The sequence below is a fragment of the Gracilinanus agilis genome, chromosome 4 (assembly GCF_016433145.1).
Source record: "Gracilinanus agilis isolate LMUSP501 chromosome 4, AgileGrace, whole genome shotgun sequence".
Lineage (NCBI taxonomy): Eukaryota > Metazoa > Chordata > Mammalia > Didelphimorphia > Didelphidae > Gracilinanus > Gracilinanus agilis.
Genome location: NC_058133.1, coordinates 78,828,401 through 78,842,902, shown reverse-complemented (window position 1 = coordinate 78,842,902; position 14,502 = coordinate 78,828,401). Strand labels below are relative to the sequence as shown.

At 38.5% G+C, this 14,502-nt stretch overlaps 1 protein-coding gene across 1 annotated transcript in view; it reads right to left on the bottom strand.

Moving 5' to 3' along the window:
• Positions 1–778, bottom strand: part of DHX9 (DExH-box helicase 9) — a 40,978-nt gene extending 40,200 nt beyond the window's left edge. Inside the window, exon 1 of the mRNA XM_044671768.1 lies at positions 675–778. The gene's annotated coding sequence lies outside the window, so the exon portion shown is untranslated. The remainder of the gene's footprint in view (positions 1–674) is intronic.
• Positions 779–14,502: the final 13,724 nt, after the last annotated feature.

Genomic DNA, 14,502 nt, shown 5'->3' with positions numbered 1-14,502 from the left:
TAAAAAACAAGCTTAATCCCAATAGAGACCAAAGTTTTTACCCATTTCACTGCCACAAAATAAAAAACGAGCTTGACGAAAGTGTGAATGGTCCACTGCACAACTAAACCTACTACTGATCTCAAGATTCCAAAGCATATGATGTTTAAGGTGGGTCAACAGTGTCACAGTCACGTACCTAATACAAACAGCACACAGCGACCAAGTCTGAGAAAAGCGTGAGAAGGTGACAGTAGTCACAGTTACAGAAGTTTGTTACAGTAGCGTGTAAGTTACAAAGACTAGAAGGTCATGGAAACGAACAGGGGGGCTCGGTGACACAATTAAAGACTGAAAGATACATAAATCCGAGTTCCAGCTTGGGAGAAAAGAGAGTAGACGGAAAAAGTACCGGATTCCTAAAACACACGTCTACTTTTCTCATACAAACTTGACGTAGTAAAAAGGCTATGGAACTGGGTGAGAACGAAGTTCTCCTTTGGCGCATGCGCGTGGACACGAGAATGCGCATGTACACAGTAACATCCGGGACTATGCGGAGGCTCCCCCTCCCCCACCCCCCACCCGCGCTTAGCGACAAAGCGGTAACTGCAGAGGAGCAAAAAAAAAAAAAAAAAAACTCCGCCCACTTATTCTAGCCACGTCGAAAAGCGGGAATGATTCCCTTTTCTTACCGTCTTTCTACCCGTGTCCCCAAGAGCTGCTCTTCGGCAAGTCGCGCGTGGCTCGGTTCCTTCAGAGAGGCCCCACAGACACACAGCCACCCGCGCGCAGCCCGTCGCGAAATGGCTCCTACTGCAGCGGAAGACGGGAAGCGGAAAAGAAACTTGCGCGTGCGCTTAAGTGGCATGGGGGGCGGGGGAACGTGACTAAAGACACCGAAGGCTCGGGGGCGGGCGGGGCCAGTCCGGAGGACAGAGCCAATAGGAAGAGCTATTGCCGTCGGTAGGCGGGGCTATCGCCTGGTGGAGCCCGTTATTTCTCTGGAGGTGGGGCCGATGTCCGTTTGTGGCCGCTCCCTTGGGGGAGGGCCTTGGACATCGGACCCAGGTTCCCTCATCTCAATTGAGGTCCTTTTTTTGTTAGGTTTAAGTTTTAGTGGAAGATTGCGTTTCGTGTATTCCCCGAAGAGAGGCCTCGATTTTTCGTGGAAAGAAACGAACCCAGGAGAAGGCCAACCTGGGTATCTGACCCAGCTCTGCAGCGAATTTGTCACGTGACCTTGGGCAACATAGGCCTCAGTTTCCCCCTCTGTACGTTGTGGGAATGAGCCCATATCATCCCCCGAGGCCGAAATCCCCTGCAGCTTCTTCAGGCAAAAACAGGAATCATAGGATTTTGGCATCAGAAGGGGCATTAGTGATGAAGTAGGCCTCCCTTCCCCCCTACATTTCTCCTGATGGAGAAACTGAGGCATAAATAGGCTAAGGCAGCTTGCCTTCATTGCAGAAACAGGATGTTCATTGTGGCTCTTTAATCCCAAATCAAATGCTGTGGACTGCACCAAGATGTTTCCTTGATGTGGCTGAATTTTCCCATAGGCTTTAAGGGACTAATTCAAGCCTGTGTTAAGGATTTTCTCTGTGCTTTGAACTCCTTGAAGTGCTTGAGATAGAAAAAGAACAGGTAGTAGCTAGGTAACTCAGTTAAGAGCCAGGCCTAAAGACAAGAGGACCTGGGTTCAAATGTAGCCTGAGACAATGAGCAAGTCACATAGCCCCCATTGTCTATCCCTTACCACTCTTCTGCCTTGGAGCCAATAATCAGTATTGATATTAAGGTAGAAGGAAAAGGTTTAAAAAAAAAAAACAACAAGATAATACTTGCCTTTGAGAAACTTGCATTCTACTGGCATGGTAGGTAGCAGGAAAAGAGAAGAATCTGTTCAGAGCTAAGCTAATACAAAAGACAGCAAAATACATAACACACTGACTTCAGTGGAGAGAAAGGGAAAAACCTCTTGAAGAATATGTCACTTTGAGCTGACCCTTGAAGAGAAGCAAGAGGTGAAGAGGACAAGCATTCTAGGAAGAGGAGACAGCCTGTACAAAAGCATGGAGACAGGAAGTGGAGTATCTTGTACAAGAAGACTGCCAATAGGCCAGTATGGATAGAACATAGAATTCCCAAGAAGAAATAAAGTGTGATCCTCCTGGAAAAACAGGTTAGAAATGGATTGTGACTACTAAATATCTACTAAATACTGTAAACTATTACAATTAAAATAAAAGGAACAATGTTGTGGGATCATTTTAAGCTACAAAGACAGGAAACCCCAGTAAAATGCTTATAAAAACTGTAAGGAAGGAAAATAAAATCAAGAGTGTTCAAAAAATAGCCAACTTAGGAACAATTAATTTTCAGATAACCTATAATTCTTTTTATTATATTCTATTATGATGCTGAACTAATTGTGTTACAATTTCAAAAAAATCAATTCACATCTGTGAAATACATTTTCACTACAAAAGTTAAATAGATGTACGTTACTATTCATGCTCATTTAGGCTAAAAGGATAATAATAAGTTAAAAAAATCTATTTTGACTCATCTTTTCCTTCCAGACATCAATGTGAGGAACTCCTATATTCTAGGATTTCAAAGAATAAAACTCTGGAAGAGACCAAAGAAAGATTGATCTTTTGGGTTTCTATTAGAACCAGTTGCCTTATCTGTCTGAGTAGTTAAGTGATAATATATGTCAAGAGTTAGTCCTTACAGAAAGAGAAGACTATACATATGGAATATTGCATGTTGTATATTTTTTATGTTTTTGAGTTTTCCTGAATTTTCTTATTATTCTTTGTTAAAAGGGATGGCTTCTTATATATTGGGAAATGTAAGCTGTATAGAAATGTAAGCTGTATTAAAAAAAACAAGTATCAATAAAAATTTATTTAAACAATATTTTGCATTGCTGTGAACTGATTCATTTGGTTATAGAAGAACTTTTTTGTCCTCTAAACAACAGAACCAGGAGAAATGGGTAGAGAAGTTGGAAAGAGGCAAATTTAGGCTTGAAGTCAGAAGAAGCCTCTTAATATAACTATCCAGAAGTGAAATGGGCTGCCTTCAGAGGTAGCTTTCCTTAGAGCTCTGTAAGCAGGGAGAAGTCAAATATGACTCTTAAGGAATGAGAACAGACTCAAGAAATTTTGAAATTTGGTTAGGGCCCCCTTTGACAGACTGGTGAAGCTTATGGGCTTCTCAGAATAATGTCTTTAAGTTCATAAAATAAATATATAGCATTATACTGGAAAAAACATATTAAAATCCGGTCATAAAAAAAACAAAACAAAATAAAAAACAGTCACAGATCCCAGGTTGACTTGGGCCTTTCTAAAGACATCTCTAGTTCCAGCTACATAAGTAATCAAAAAAGGCAGCTGTGTGGCAGTAGATAGAGTGCCAGGTCTAAAGATGGGAGGTCTTTGATTCAAATATAACCCGAGACACTTCCTAGCTATGGGATTCTTAGCAAGTCACTTAAACTCCATTGCCTAGTCCTTAATGGTCTTCTGTCTTGGAATGGATCAATTCTAAGTTAGGATTTTTTTAAGGCTCCTTTTAACCACATGAATTGTACCAGTTCCAGAATGTCAACACAGGATCAAAGCACTTCCATTACATGTCATGGTGTCATTCAGTGCATGTTCTAGTCATTTTCCATATGTAAAACATTTTCTAAACCTGAAAGTGATGCATAAACGCTATCTATTAAGGATAATGCAGAATATCACATGATAGAGAATGATGAAAATCAAGTGCCAAGTGAAGATGAAAATGTAAGAACTATTTTTTCTAATCCTTACAATCTCTCAAACCTCTTCAAAAAAGAAATTGTGCACCAAAAATAAGGCAACTTTAGAGATTATATGCTCTAGTACACCTAAAATCTGAAAGGTCTAAAAAGCCTGCACCATGAATTGACACCTACTGTGAGTTCAGTCAGTCTCCTCTCCCTACCTCCTATGCTCCCTGCAGTGAGGCAGCACTATAAGACCCAAAGACCCAACAAATGGACTTGCTACAAAACCTAAGCCCCCGTTCTCATCCTCTCTCCCTTTCTCCAGTGCCATGGGGACTCTGGCTACAATCTGTATAAGTTCACTTGCTGTATGACAGCTAGTCAGTGTAATGAGAGTCCTTCAGAAGCAGAAGGTTGCTAGGAGACCTGACAGATGATGCCATGGCAGATGACCCCATAGCACCAAACCTTGCAAGAGTTTGAATTGGTGAACTGAGAAATAGAAGGCATAGGACAGGACAGTGAGATAGTATATTATGTATGTGGAAGTATTGTGTAGCACTTCACTAAGCCCTGGGGAAAGAACTCAGCATCCAGCTGGGGCCATTTCAATCTACCTAAAAGTCATTTGGACAGAGACTTGGGCTGATGAATCATAAATTGCATGGAAGAAGCTGAAGCGCTTTGAGATCCAACCCCCAAGGAAACCACCATCAGAGGGAACAGAGTCAGAAAATAAGCAATAAGAGAAAAAAAGGAGGAAAAAAAAAAAGACATTACCAGTGATCCCAGGAAGAGAGACCTTGAACAGAAGCAGACAAATCAACAGGGAAAACATTAACAGGATCATGCCCAAAGGACCATAAAACTATGCATACTCTTTGACCCAACAACACCACTACTAGGACTCTATCCTATAGAGATCAAAGACCTTCTTGTAAAAAAATATTTATAGAAGTTCTTTTTGTGGTGGCAAAGAACTGGAAGCTGAAGCAAATTCTATCAGCTGGGGAATGGCTGAAAAAATTGTGGTATATAATTGTAGTGGAAGACCACAGTGCTATAAGAAATGACAAGATAATCACAAAAAACTCTGGAAAGATTTATATGAAGTAATGCAAAGTGAAGTGTGCAGAACTAGGAGAATATTATGCAAAGTGACAACAATAAAGTACAGTGATCAACTGTGAATGATCTAACTATTAATAGCAATGCAAAGATTCATGATAACTCCAAGTACCTCATGATAAAAAAGGCTATCCACCATTATAACAGGAACTGATAGAATCTGAATACAGATTGAAGCATGTATTAAAGTGATATATATCACTTTATTTCCTCCATGAATTTTTCTCTAGCATAAGCGATATGTGTCTTTCATAACATGAAAAACATGGAAATATGTATTATATGATAATATATGTACAATCTATACCATATTAACTGCTTTCTTAGGGAGGAATAAGGGGGAAATGGGAAGGATGGAAAGAACATGGATCATAAAATGTCAGAAAATGATTATTAAAAATTGCATTGACATATGATCTAGAAAAAGTTAAAAAGAAACAGAAGGAAATATGACTTTTACATGAGGTGAATTCATTCAGGTATCTATGAATAAATACTATAAAACATAGGTAAATAATCCAACACTTAATGAGAAGGAAAACCTGGTGAAATGTGAAAACATGGAAACATAACACACTGTTCTTGAGTGGTTCAAAAGAGAAATGAGAATTAAGAGAGCACAATTTATGGCCTGCATAGCAAAAATAATGAGCAAAATAAGAAAACTGGCATCTGTGATGACCAGTCTCACCAAAGCAACAACAAAAAAAGAGAAAAATAGATTAGAAATACAAATATACAGAAGTGAAAGACAAACTAGAAAAAGAAAAGCAAAAGATAATCACATTAAAATAAAATATGTCATTATGCAGGAAAACATACTGTTCTTAAAAACAGGACAGGTAGAGACGAGGTCAAAAGTCTTGATAGGAAAAAAAAATCTTAATACCACAATGCAGGAAATAATAGAAGCAAACTACCCAGATTTTTTGAGCATAGAAAATGAAATACCAACTTAAATAATTAACTAATTGATCACTTCCGGGGGGGAAAAAAGCCCAAGGCTACAAATTTAATTACATGAGGTAGTTAAATTTAACACTTCAATTCAGAAACAAGTTTTCAGAACAAATGATTAGGAGAAAGATCTTCAAATACAAAGGAAAAGAAATTTTAATAACATAAGACTATTTTGTACCCATCAGAAAACATAGGAGGGAATAGGATAATTTGTTCTGAAGAGCAATGGAGTTCAGGATGTAGGCTAGAGTGAACTGCACTATAAATACTAACTCAACCATAAATAACGAAGAGGTGTTTGAAACAATCTCAGAAAAAAACAAACAAACAAATCTGAGGAGATTATTTGCTTCTCAAACACCCCAAACAACAGAAATGTGGAAGGAATAAATAAGCACAACAGCAAAGGAAGGCGATAGCAACAGAGTGACAACACAGACCAGTAAAAGAGTATTTTCTAAAAGTTCAAAAGGAAATAGGGATAATGGCAGACGTCCAGTAGAAATGATACTATGCCCACTGGTGAATCAGTCCTTCTTATGGGACTACATTACAATATGGGAGAGTATGTGATAGCTGGGTGGTTCAGGGGATTAAGAGTCTGTCCTGGAAAAATGAGGTTCAAATCTGGCCTCAGACTCTTCCTAGCTGTTTGACCCTGGGCAAGTCACTTAATCCCCATTGCCTAGCTGTTACCTTGGAACAAAAAAAAAACCAAACAGTATTGATTCTAAGATATAAGGTGAATATTTAAAATACACACACACACACACACACACACACACACACACACACACACACACACACAACAGTGCTATTGAACAGGACTATTTGAAAGGAAGGGGAAATATACTTGACTGAGAGGGGAAAAAAAGTTGGGGCTGGGGAGGGGAGGGGGAAGAATTACCTAGAGTCAACTCTAAAAATAAAAAATAAACTGGAAAGTAAACAGTACATCTGGGCCAAAAACTGTTTATTCTAATGAAGAGAGAGAACTTTAGAGACAAGTGCTAGAGCACAGGGGAAACAACAAAACTATGCCTCAGGTGAAATGAAAACAACAGGTTTTTATTGCACTTCAAAATGGGGGAATTTGTTTTGGGTAACAAAGATGTAAATTTCTACTCTATTGGGACTGTTGTCCACTGGTTAGGGTGCAGGAACCAGGATGTGGATTGTGATAAGATAAAGGGAGTCAATCTTTGTTTGATATGCAAGGATCAGGATGTGGAACAAGAGATACCTTTATCTGTTCAGGGACCACAAAACTGAGGGAAAAAATAGAGGAATACCTTCACAAATATAAAATTCCCAAACTGTCAGAATACCAGATAGAGCTCTTAAATAACTCTCAGAAACTTCAATCTTAAATAAATCTAAGAAAAGGAAATAGATCTAGCTGTAAAGGAACTACTAATGAAAAAAAAAAGTTCCTGGTCCTGATGTTCTCACAGGAGAAATCTATCAAGCTTTTAAAGAATAATTGGTATTCATACTTTATGAGTTATTCTCAAAAATTGAGAAAGAACCCTACCAGAATCCTTTTATGAGACAAATGTAGTTCTAATATCTAAACGAGGGAGAAATAAAACAGAGGAAGAAAATTATAGGTCAATATCATTAATGAGTATTGATTCAAAAATTTTAAACAAATCTCTTCATGACTAGTGATTTATACAAGAAGTCATTAAACTGACTGAGATTGATACTAGGGATGGTTCAACATTAGAAAAACAATCGACACAAATAACAGTTTTAAAAACCACAACATCCCAAACCAAAGTATAAGCAAAAAGAACTTTAAAAAATTTTTTGTAGAAAGCATCTAATATCAAAAGCATGCATTATATGCATTGGAAGATACACTAAAGCCTTTTCCAATAAATACCGGATTGAAGCAAGGATGCCCACTCTTTCCATTATTATTTGATATAGTTCTGGCAATGCTAGCCACAACAATAGGATGAGAGAAATTAACAGCATAGAAAGAGGAGATAAAACTATCCCTATTTGGCGATGATATGATATGATGACTTACTTGGATAATCCTACCAAATCAGCAAAAATACTGAGAAAATGGATAGTTTCCAAAAGATTGCACATTCAACATAAACCCTCAAAAATCAGCTGCAATTCTATATTATAATAATAAAACCCAAGAAACAATAATAAAGAAATCCCATTCTTAATAACTACAAAATGCATTAAATATTTGGAGATTGACCTCTAAGGCACATAAATGATTGTCACAAAATTCTGCTTAAAAAAATAAAGAACAATTTACAAAGCTGGAGGTCTAATGGTTTTGAGGTCATTGTGAGTTTCTCCTTAAAGGAGGCTATAAGTTTATAGAATATACTCATGGAAAGATACTGACAATATTTTTTTTGAAGGAGAGTACAATTGTGTCACCCAAATAATATTTTTTTCTGCCATCAGCTTGTTTTTTTCTCCCTTATTACAAACTCCAGAAATAATATTTTGCCTTGTTCCCTGACACGCAGATCAATTAGGTCTGAGGAGGTCACTTAGAAGGGGAGAACAAGAACCTCACTCTCGGCTGGGCACTTTGGATCACCTTCTTCCTTCCAACAAGGGCACAGCCTCCTGCTAAGTAATGCTCCCTAAGGTTGCCTTGCCCTCAGGTAAGTGATGCTCTGGGTTAGAGTGTAGGTCAGGTCTCATTTCCTCTCTTTTCTTCCCCATTAGTCAAAGTAAAGTTTTGAATTGAACTTATTCTAATTGTTTCACACTTTATTCTAAGTACTGAAGTCCGTGAAGGGGCCATTTTCCCTGTTGGGTCTCTGACTGGCTCCAGGACCTTTCCTTAGACCCAAGCTGGTGCCCATTCAAGAACTTAGCCTGTTGACCCACTGCCCTTACCTTGGGGGCGTAGGACCCTGTGAGCTCAACTAGAGAAAGGAAGGATCAATAGAGGAGCCTTGTATGCCCCCAGGAGGGATTCCCTTTTGCCAGAGAAACATCACAAACCATTCATCAACAGAGGAATGGCTGAACAAATTGTATTTCATGAATGGAATGCAATATCATTGTGCCATAAAAAATTTTGTGGTGACTATATAGAAGCATGGAAAAACCTACATGAACTAATATAGAATGAAGTAAACAAGGCCAAGAAAACAATATATGCAGTGACTGCAATAATGTAAATGGAAAGAACACCTACAATCAAAAGTGAGGGGCAGCTGGGTGCTCAGTGGATGGAGAGCCAGGCCTAGAGACGGGAGGTCCTGGGTTCAAATATGACCTTTCCTAGCTGTGTGGCGCTGGGCAAGTCATTTAACCCCCATTGCCTATCCCTTACTGCTCTTCTGCCTTAGAACCTATACACAGTATTAATTCTAAAAGGGAAGGGTTTTTTTAAAAAATCAAAAGTGAATAAACAAAATTATAAAGATCAAGCAAGACTCAAATGAAGAGAAAGGAAAGGACGCTCCTCACTCATCCCTCTGCTGAGGGATGTTGGTTCATAAATGTTACACATTGAATTGTTTTGGATTTTTTTTAATGTAGTGATCAGTTATACTCATTTTCTATCTCTTTAAAAATACACTTTTTTATGGGATGGTTTTCTGGGAGGGAAAAAGAGAGGAGAACAAGTTAAATATGGTGATGTAAGAAACAGAAGATATCAATGAAAACTTGCTAAAAAATGAAGTGTGTTAAGAATATACATTTATTTTTAACATTTAATAATATCTATTTTTTAGAAAAGTTAATATGGTTACATGATTCATGCTCTTACTTTCCCCTTCACCCCCCTGACTTCCCCACCCCCCATAGCCTATGCGCATTTCTCCTGGTTTTAACAAGTGTCATAGATCAAGACCTATTTCCAAATTGCTGATAGTTGCATTGATGTAGTCGTTTCGAGTCTACATCCCCAATCACATCCGCCTCAACCCATGTGTTCAAGCAGTTGCTTTTCTTCTGTGTTTCTACTCCTGTAGCTCTTCCTCTGAATGTGGGAAGCGTTCTTTTCCATAAGTCCCTCAGAATTGTCCTGGGTCATTGCATTGCTGCTAGTACAGAAGTCCATTGCATTCGATTTTACCACAGTGTATCAGTCTGTGTACAATGTTCTTCTGGCTCTGCTCCTCTCACTCTGCATCAATTCCTGGAGGTCTTTCCAGTTCACATGGAATTCTTCCAGTTTATTATTCAAGAATATACATTTATTAAGCACCTATTATATGTAAGGGCATCATGCCAGTTAATGGCATGATCACAAAAATGATCAAGGAGCTAAGAACTCTAAAGGGAAAAGGGAAAAGAACAAGTATTTATATAGTACCTACTATGGGCCATGAACTGTGCTAAGCACTTCCTAATATTTCATTTCATTTTCACCATAACTTTATGAGGTAAGAGCTGCTGTTATCCTCAGTTTATAGATGAGGAAACTGAGCCAGAGGTTAAGTGGCTTACCCATTGCCACACAATTAGTAAGTGTCTGAGGATTCTGACCTTAGCTTTTCTGGACTTCAGGCCCAGTGCTCTATCCACTGTGCCACAGTGCCTGGATATATTGGAAAAGTATCTAATATTCAAAGTATTCTACTAACACTCAAAAGCCCTCTACAATTTATATAATATACAAAGTACTTCCAAGAGAGATAGTTTGCCAGTTGGGGGAATAATAAATGCTTCAAATAGGAGGTGACACTTGAAGTGTGTTTTGTGGGAAACTAGTTTTCAGAGTACATGACAGAGTATGTGGCAAGTAGAAGATTGAAAAGGCAGAAGGGGTCTAAGTTATGTTGGGGCTTGAACTCTAAACAGAGGATTTTGTATTTGTAATCTGGACTGTTGCAATAGCTTCCCAAATGATCTTCTTGTCTCAGGGCTCTTTTCTCTCCAATCCCTCCTTTATGTAGCTACCAAATTGAAATTCCTAAAATGCAGATCTGACTATGCCACCCCTCCACTTGAAAATCCTTAATGGATCCTTATTGTCTAGGAAATAATTCAAAATCCTCTGCCTAGCATTTAAAGTCCTCATAATTATGTTACCCAGCTAGCTACCTTTTTCATGTTATTCCCTTCATGCCCTCCTTATTCCGATCAAACTCTTCTTCATTCGTAACATTCCATTTCTTCTCTCTGATGCCTTTGAACAAATGATTTCCCATACATTATCTTCTCATCTCTGTTTCCTGTATTGTCTAGTTTCCTTGAAAACTTTCGTGACTAGATACCTCTCACATAAGACTTGTCTACTGGCTCCTTCCCTCCTGTCTTCAACACATCCATGTCATCCATCCTCACTTGATTCTTTCATCCCTGCTAACTATCATCCTGTATCTGTTCTGCCCTTCGTGACTCAATTTCTTGAAAATGTTTTCTAAAATAGATGCCTCCACTTCCATTCCTCACATTTTCCTCTCAATCTCTTACAATCTGGCTTCTGACTTCCTTATTCCACCAAAATGCTCTCTGAAGCTACCAATGATCTTTTAGTTGTCAAATCCAATGAATAGCCTTTTCCAATCTTTAATCTCCTTGTCTTCTCTGCAGACTTTGACAATGATACCTCTTCTCTTTGATATTTTTTTTTTTTTATGTTTTCAGGATATCACTCTTTCTTGATTCTCTTTATCTGACTACTCCTCAGTTTCCTTTGCTGGACCCTCATCCAGGTCATTCTCTTTAACCACAGGTGTCCCAATGAGTTCTGTGCTGGGCCTTCGTCTCTTCTCCCTCTACACTACTTTATTTGGAGATCTCATCAGCTTCCAGGGATTGAATTACCATCTCTATGCTAATGATTTTTCCCCTTTTTTATTTAGAATATTTTTCCATGGTTACATAATTTATGATCCTTCCCCCTTCCAGAAACTGTCAAGCATTTCTGCTGGGTTATACATGTATCCTTGTTCAAAACCTATTTCTGTTATTCATATCTGCAGTAGAGAGATCTTTTAACATCAAAACCCCAATCATCTCTCTATCGCATTACATGATCGATCACTTATTTTTCTAATGCATTTCTGCTCCCACAGTTCTTTCTCTGGATGTGGAGAATGTTCTTTCTCCCAAGTTCCTCTGGATTGTCCTGGATCATTGCATTGCTGCTAGCAGCAAAGTCTGTTACATTCAATTGTGCCACAATGTATTAGTCTCTGTTTACAATGTTTTCCTGATTCTGCTCCTTTCATTCTGCATCAATTCCTGGAGGTCGTTCCAGTTCACATGGAATTCTTCCAGTTAATCATTCCTTTCAGCATAATAGTATTCCATCACCATCAGATACCACAATTTATTCAGTCATTCCACAATCAAGGGACACCCCCTCATTTTCCAGTTTTTTTTTTGCCACCACAAAGAGTGAGGATATGAATATTTTTGAACAAGTATTTTTCCTTATTATCTCTTTGGGGTACAAACCCAGCAGTATTATGGCTGGGTCAAAGGACAGGCATTCTTTTAAAGTCCTTTGTGCATAATTCCAAATTGCCATCCAGAATGGTTGGATCAATTCACAATTCCACCAGCAATGCATTAGTGTCCCAAATTTGCCCCATCCCCTCCAACATTTATTGTTTTCCTTTACTGTCTAATGGTCAGCTTGCTAGGTGTGAGGTGGTACCACAGAGTTGTATTGATGTGCATTTCTCCAATTATGAGAGATTTAGAACACTTTTTCATGTGCTTATTGATAGTTTTGATTTCTTTATCTGAAAATCACCTATTTATGTCCCTTGCCCATTTATCAGTTGGGGAATGGCTTGATTTTTTTTTTTTTGTTACAATTGACTTAGCTCCTTATAAATTTGAGAAATTAGACCTTTGTCAGAGGTTTTTGTTATAAAGATTCCAACCCCCCCCCCCCCATTTGTTGCTTCCCTTCTAATTTTGGTTGTATTGGTTTTGTTTGTACACAAATTTTTTTTAATTTAATGTAATTAAAATTATTCATTTTACATTTTGTAATATTCTCTATCTCTTGCTTGGTCTTAAATTCTCTTCTTTCCCATAGATCTGATGGGTATACTATTCTCTGTTCACCCAATTTACTTATAATTTCCCTCTTTATATTTAAGTCATTTACTTATTCTGAATTTATCTTGGTATAGGGAGTGAGATGCTGAACTAAACCTAATCTCTCCCTAGTGGAATTGTGCGTTGGCTAAGGGGAGTTAGGGGGGTTTGGGGAGGGGGAAAGAACATGAAACATGTAACTATGGGAAAATATTCAAAATAAAAATAAAAATATAATTAAACCTAATCTCCCCCATACTGTTTTCCAATTTTCGCAGCAGTTTTTGTCAAATAGTGGGTTCTTGTCCCCGAAGTTAGGATCTATCATATTTTATTCTCTGCTACCTATTCTGTCATGTACTCCGATTCAGTGACACTGACCTCTTTTTCTTCCAGGAACAAGATTTTCAGTTTCAGGCTTTTTCTCTGTTGCGTAAAATGCTCTCCTTCCTCATCTCTACCTACTGATTTCCTTGGCTTCTTAAATCCCAACTAAAATCCCATCTACCACAGGAAGCCTTTCCTAATTTCACCTAATTCTGGTGTCTTTCCTCTGTTCATTATTTCCTATTTATCCTCTATAGAGCGTGTTTGTGCATATTTGTTTGCTTGTTGTCTCCTCCATCAGTTTCTTGAGGGCAGGGACTGACTTTTGTCTTTTTTCATATCCTCAGTCCTTAGCATAGTGTCTGGTACATAGAAGGTGCTTAATAATTAATTGCCCTTCTCCCTTGAGATCATAGCTCACTGGTGTGGATGACTGCTTTCTCTGACTCTCCATTGAAATTATTTGGATATGCTTTACATTTACTTGTGCATTTCCATCATAAAATGGATTTCCCCATTATGGAAAAGAACGCTACCCACATTCAGAGGAATAACTGCAGGAGAGGAAACACAGAAGAAAAACAACTGCTTGAACACATGGGTTGAGGCGGACATGATTGGGGATGTAGACTCGAAACGACCACACCAATACAATTATCAACAATTTGGAAATAGGTCTTGATCTATGACACATGTTAAAACCAGTGGAAATGCGCATTGGCTATGGGGGGCAGGGAGGTCAGGGGGTGAGGGGTAAAGTAAGAGCATGAATCATGTAACCATGGATAACTTTTCTAAAAAATAAAAAAAAATTATTAAAAAAATAAAATGGATGTCCCCGATGGATGGTTTCCTTTCTTGTCGTCTTATTCCCTCCTCCAGTTTTCTACACCACAGGCACTTAATAAGATCTTGTGCTTGTAAATAAAGAGATGGAATAGACAGAAGTGTAAGGCCATGCGGTCCAACTCCCTCATTTTATAAATGAAGGAACTAAGGCTCAGGGAGATGGGATGTTAAATAAAAATTCAGACAGGGAGATCACTTGTAGGAAGACCTGAAGTAGGTGAGAGATTTAACAAGAAGCGCGTTTGACTAGTACTACACTGCTGAATTTAGGAAGGGAAGTGGTATGGAGTACCAGAGAAAGGAACTATGCTAAGGAGGGCTGGGAATGTCAAGCCGTGGATTTGGCATTTTGTCTGGAAGCCTTTTAGAAATATCTTTGGACAGTTGGGTGGAGATGTGGAGGATGTCAGGGAGTGAAGATCACTTTCAGGCAGGCAGATCAATTAGGAGGCTATTATAGTTATCCAAGATGAGGGCGGGGGTGGGGG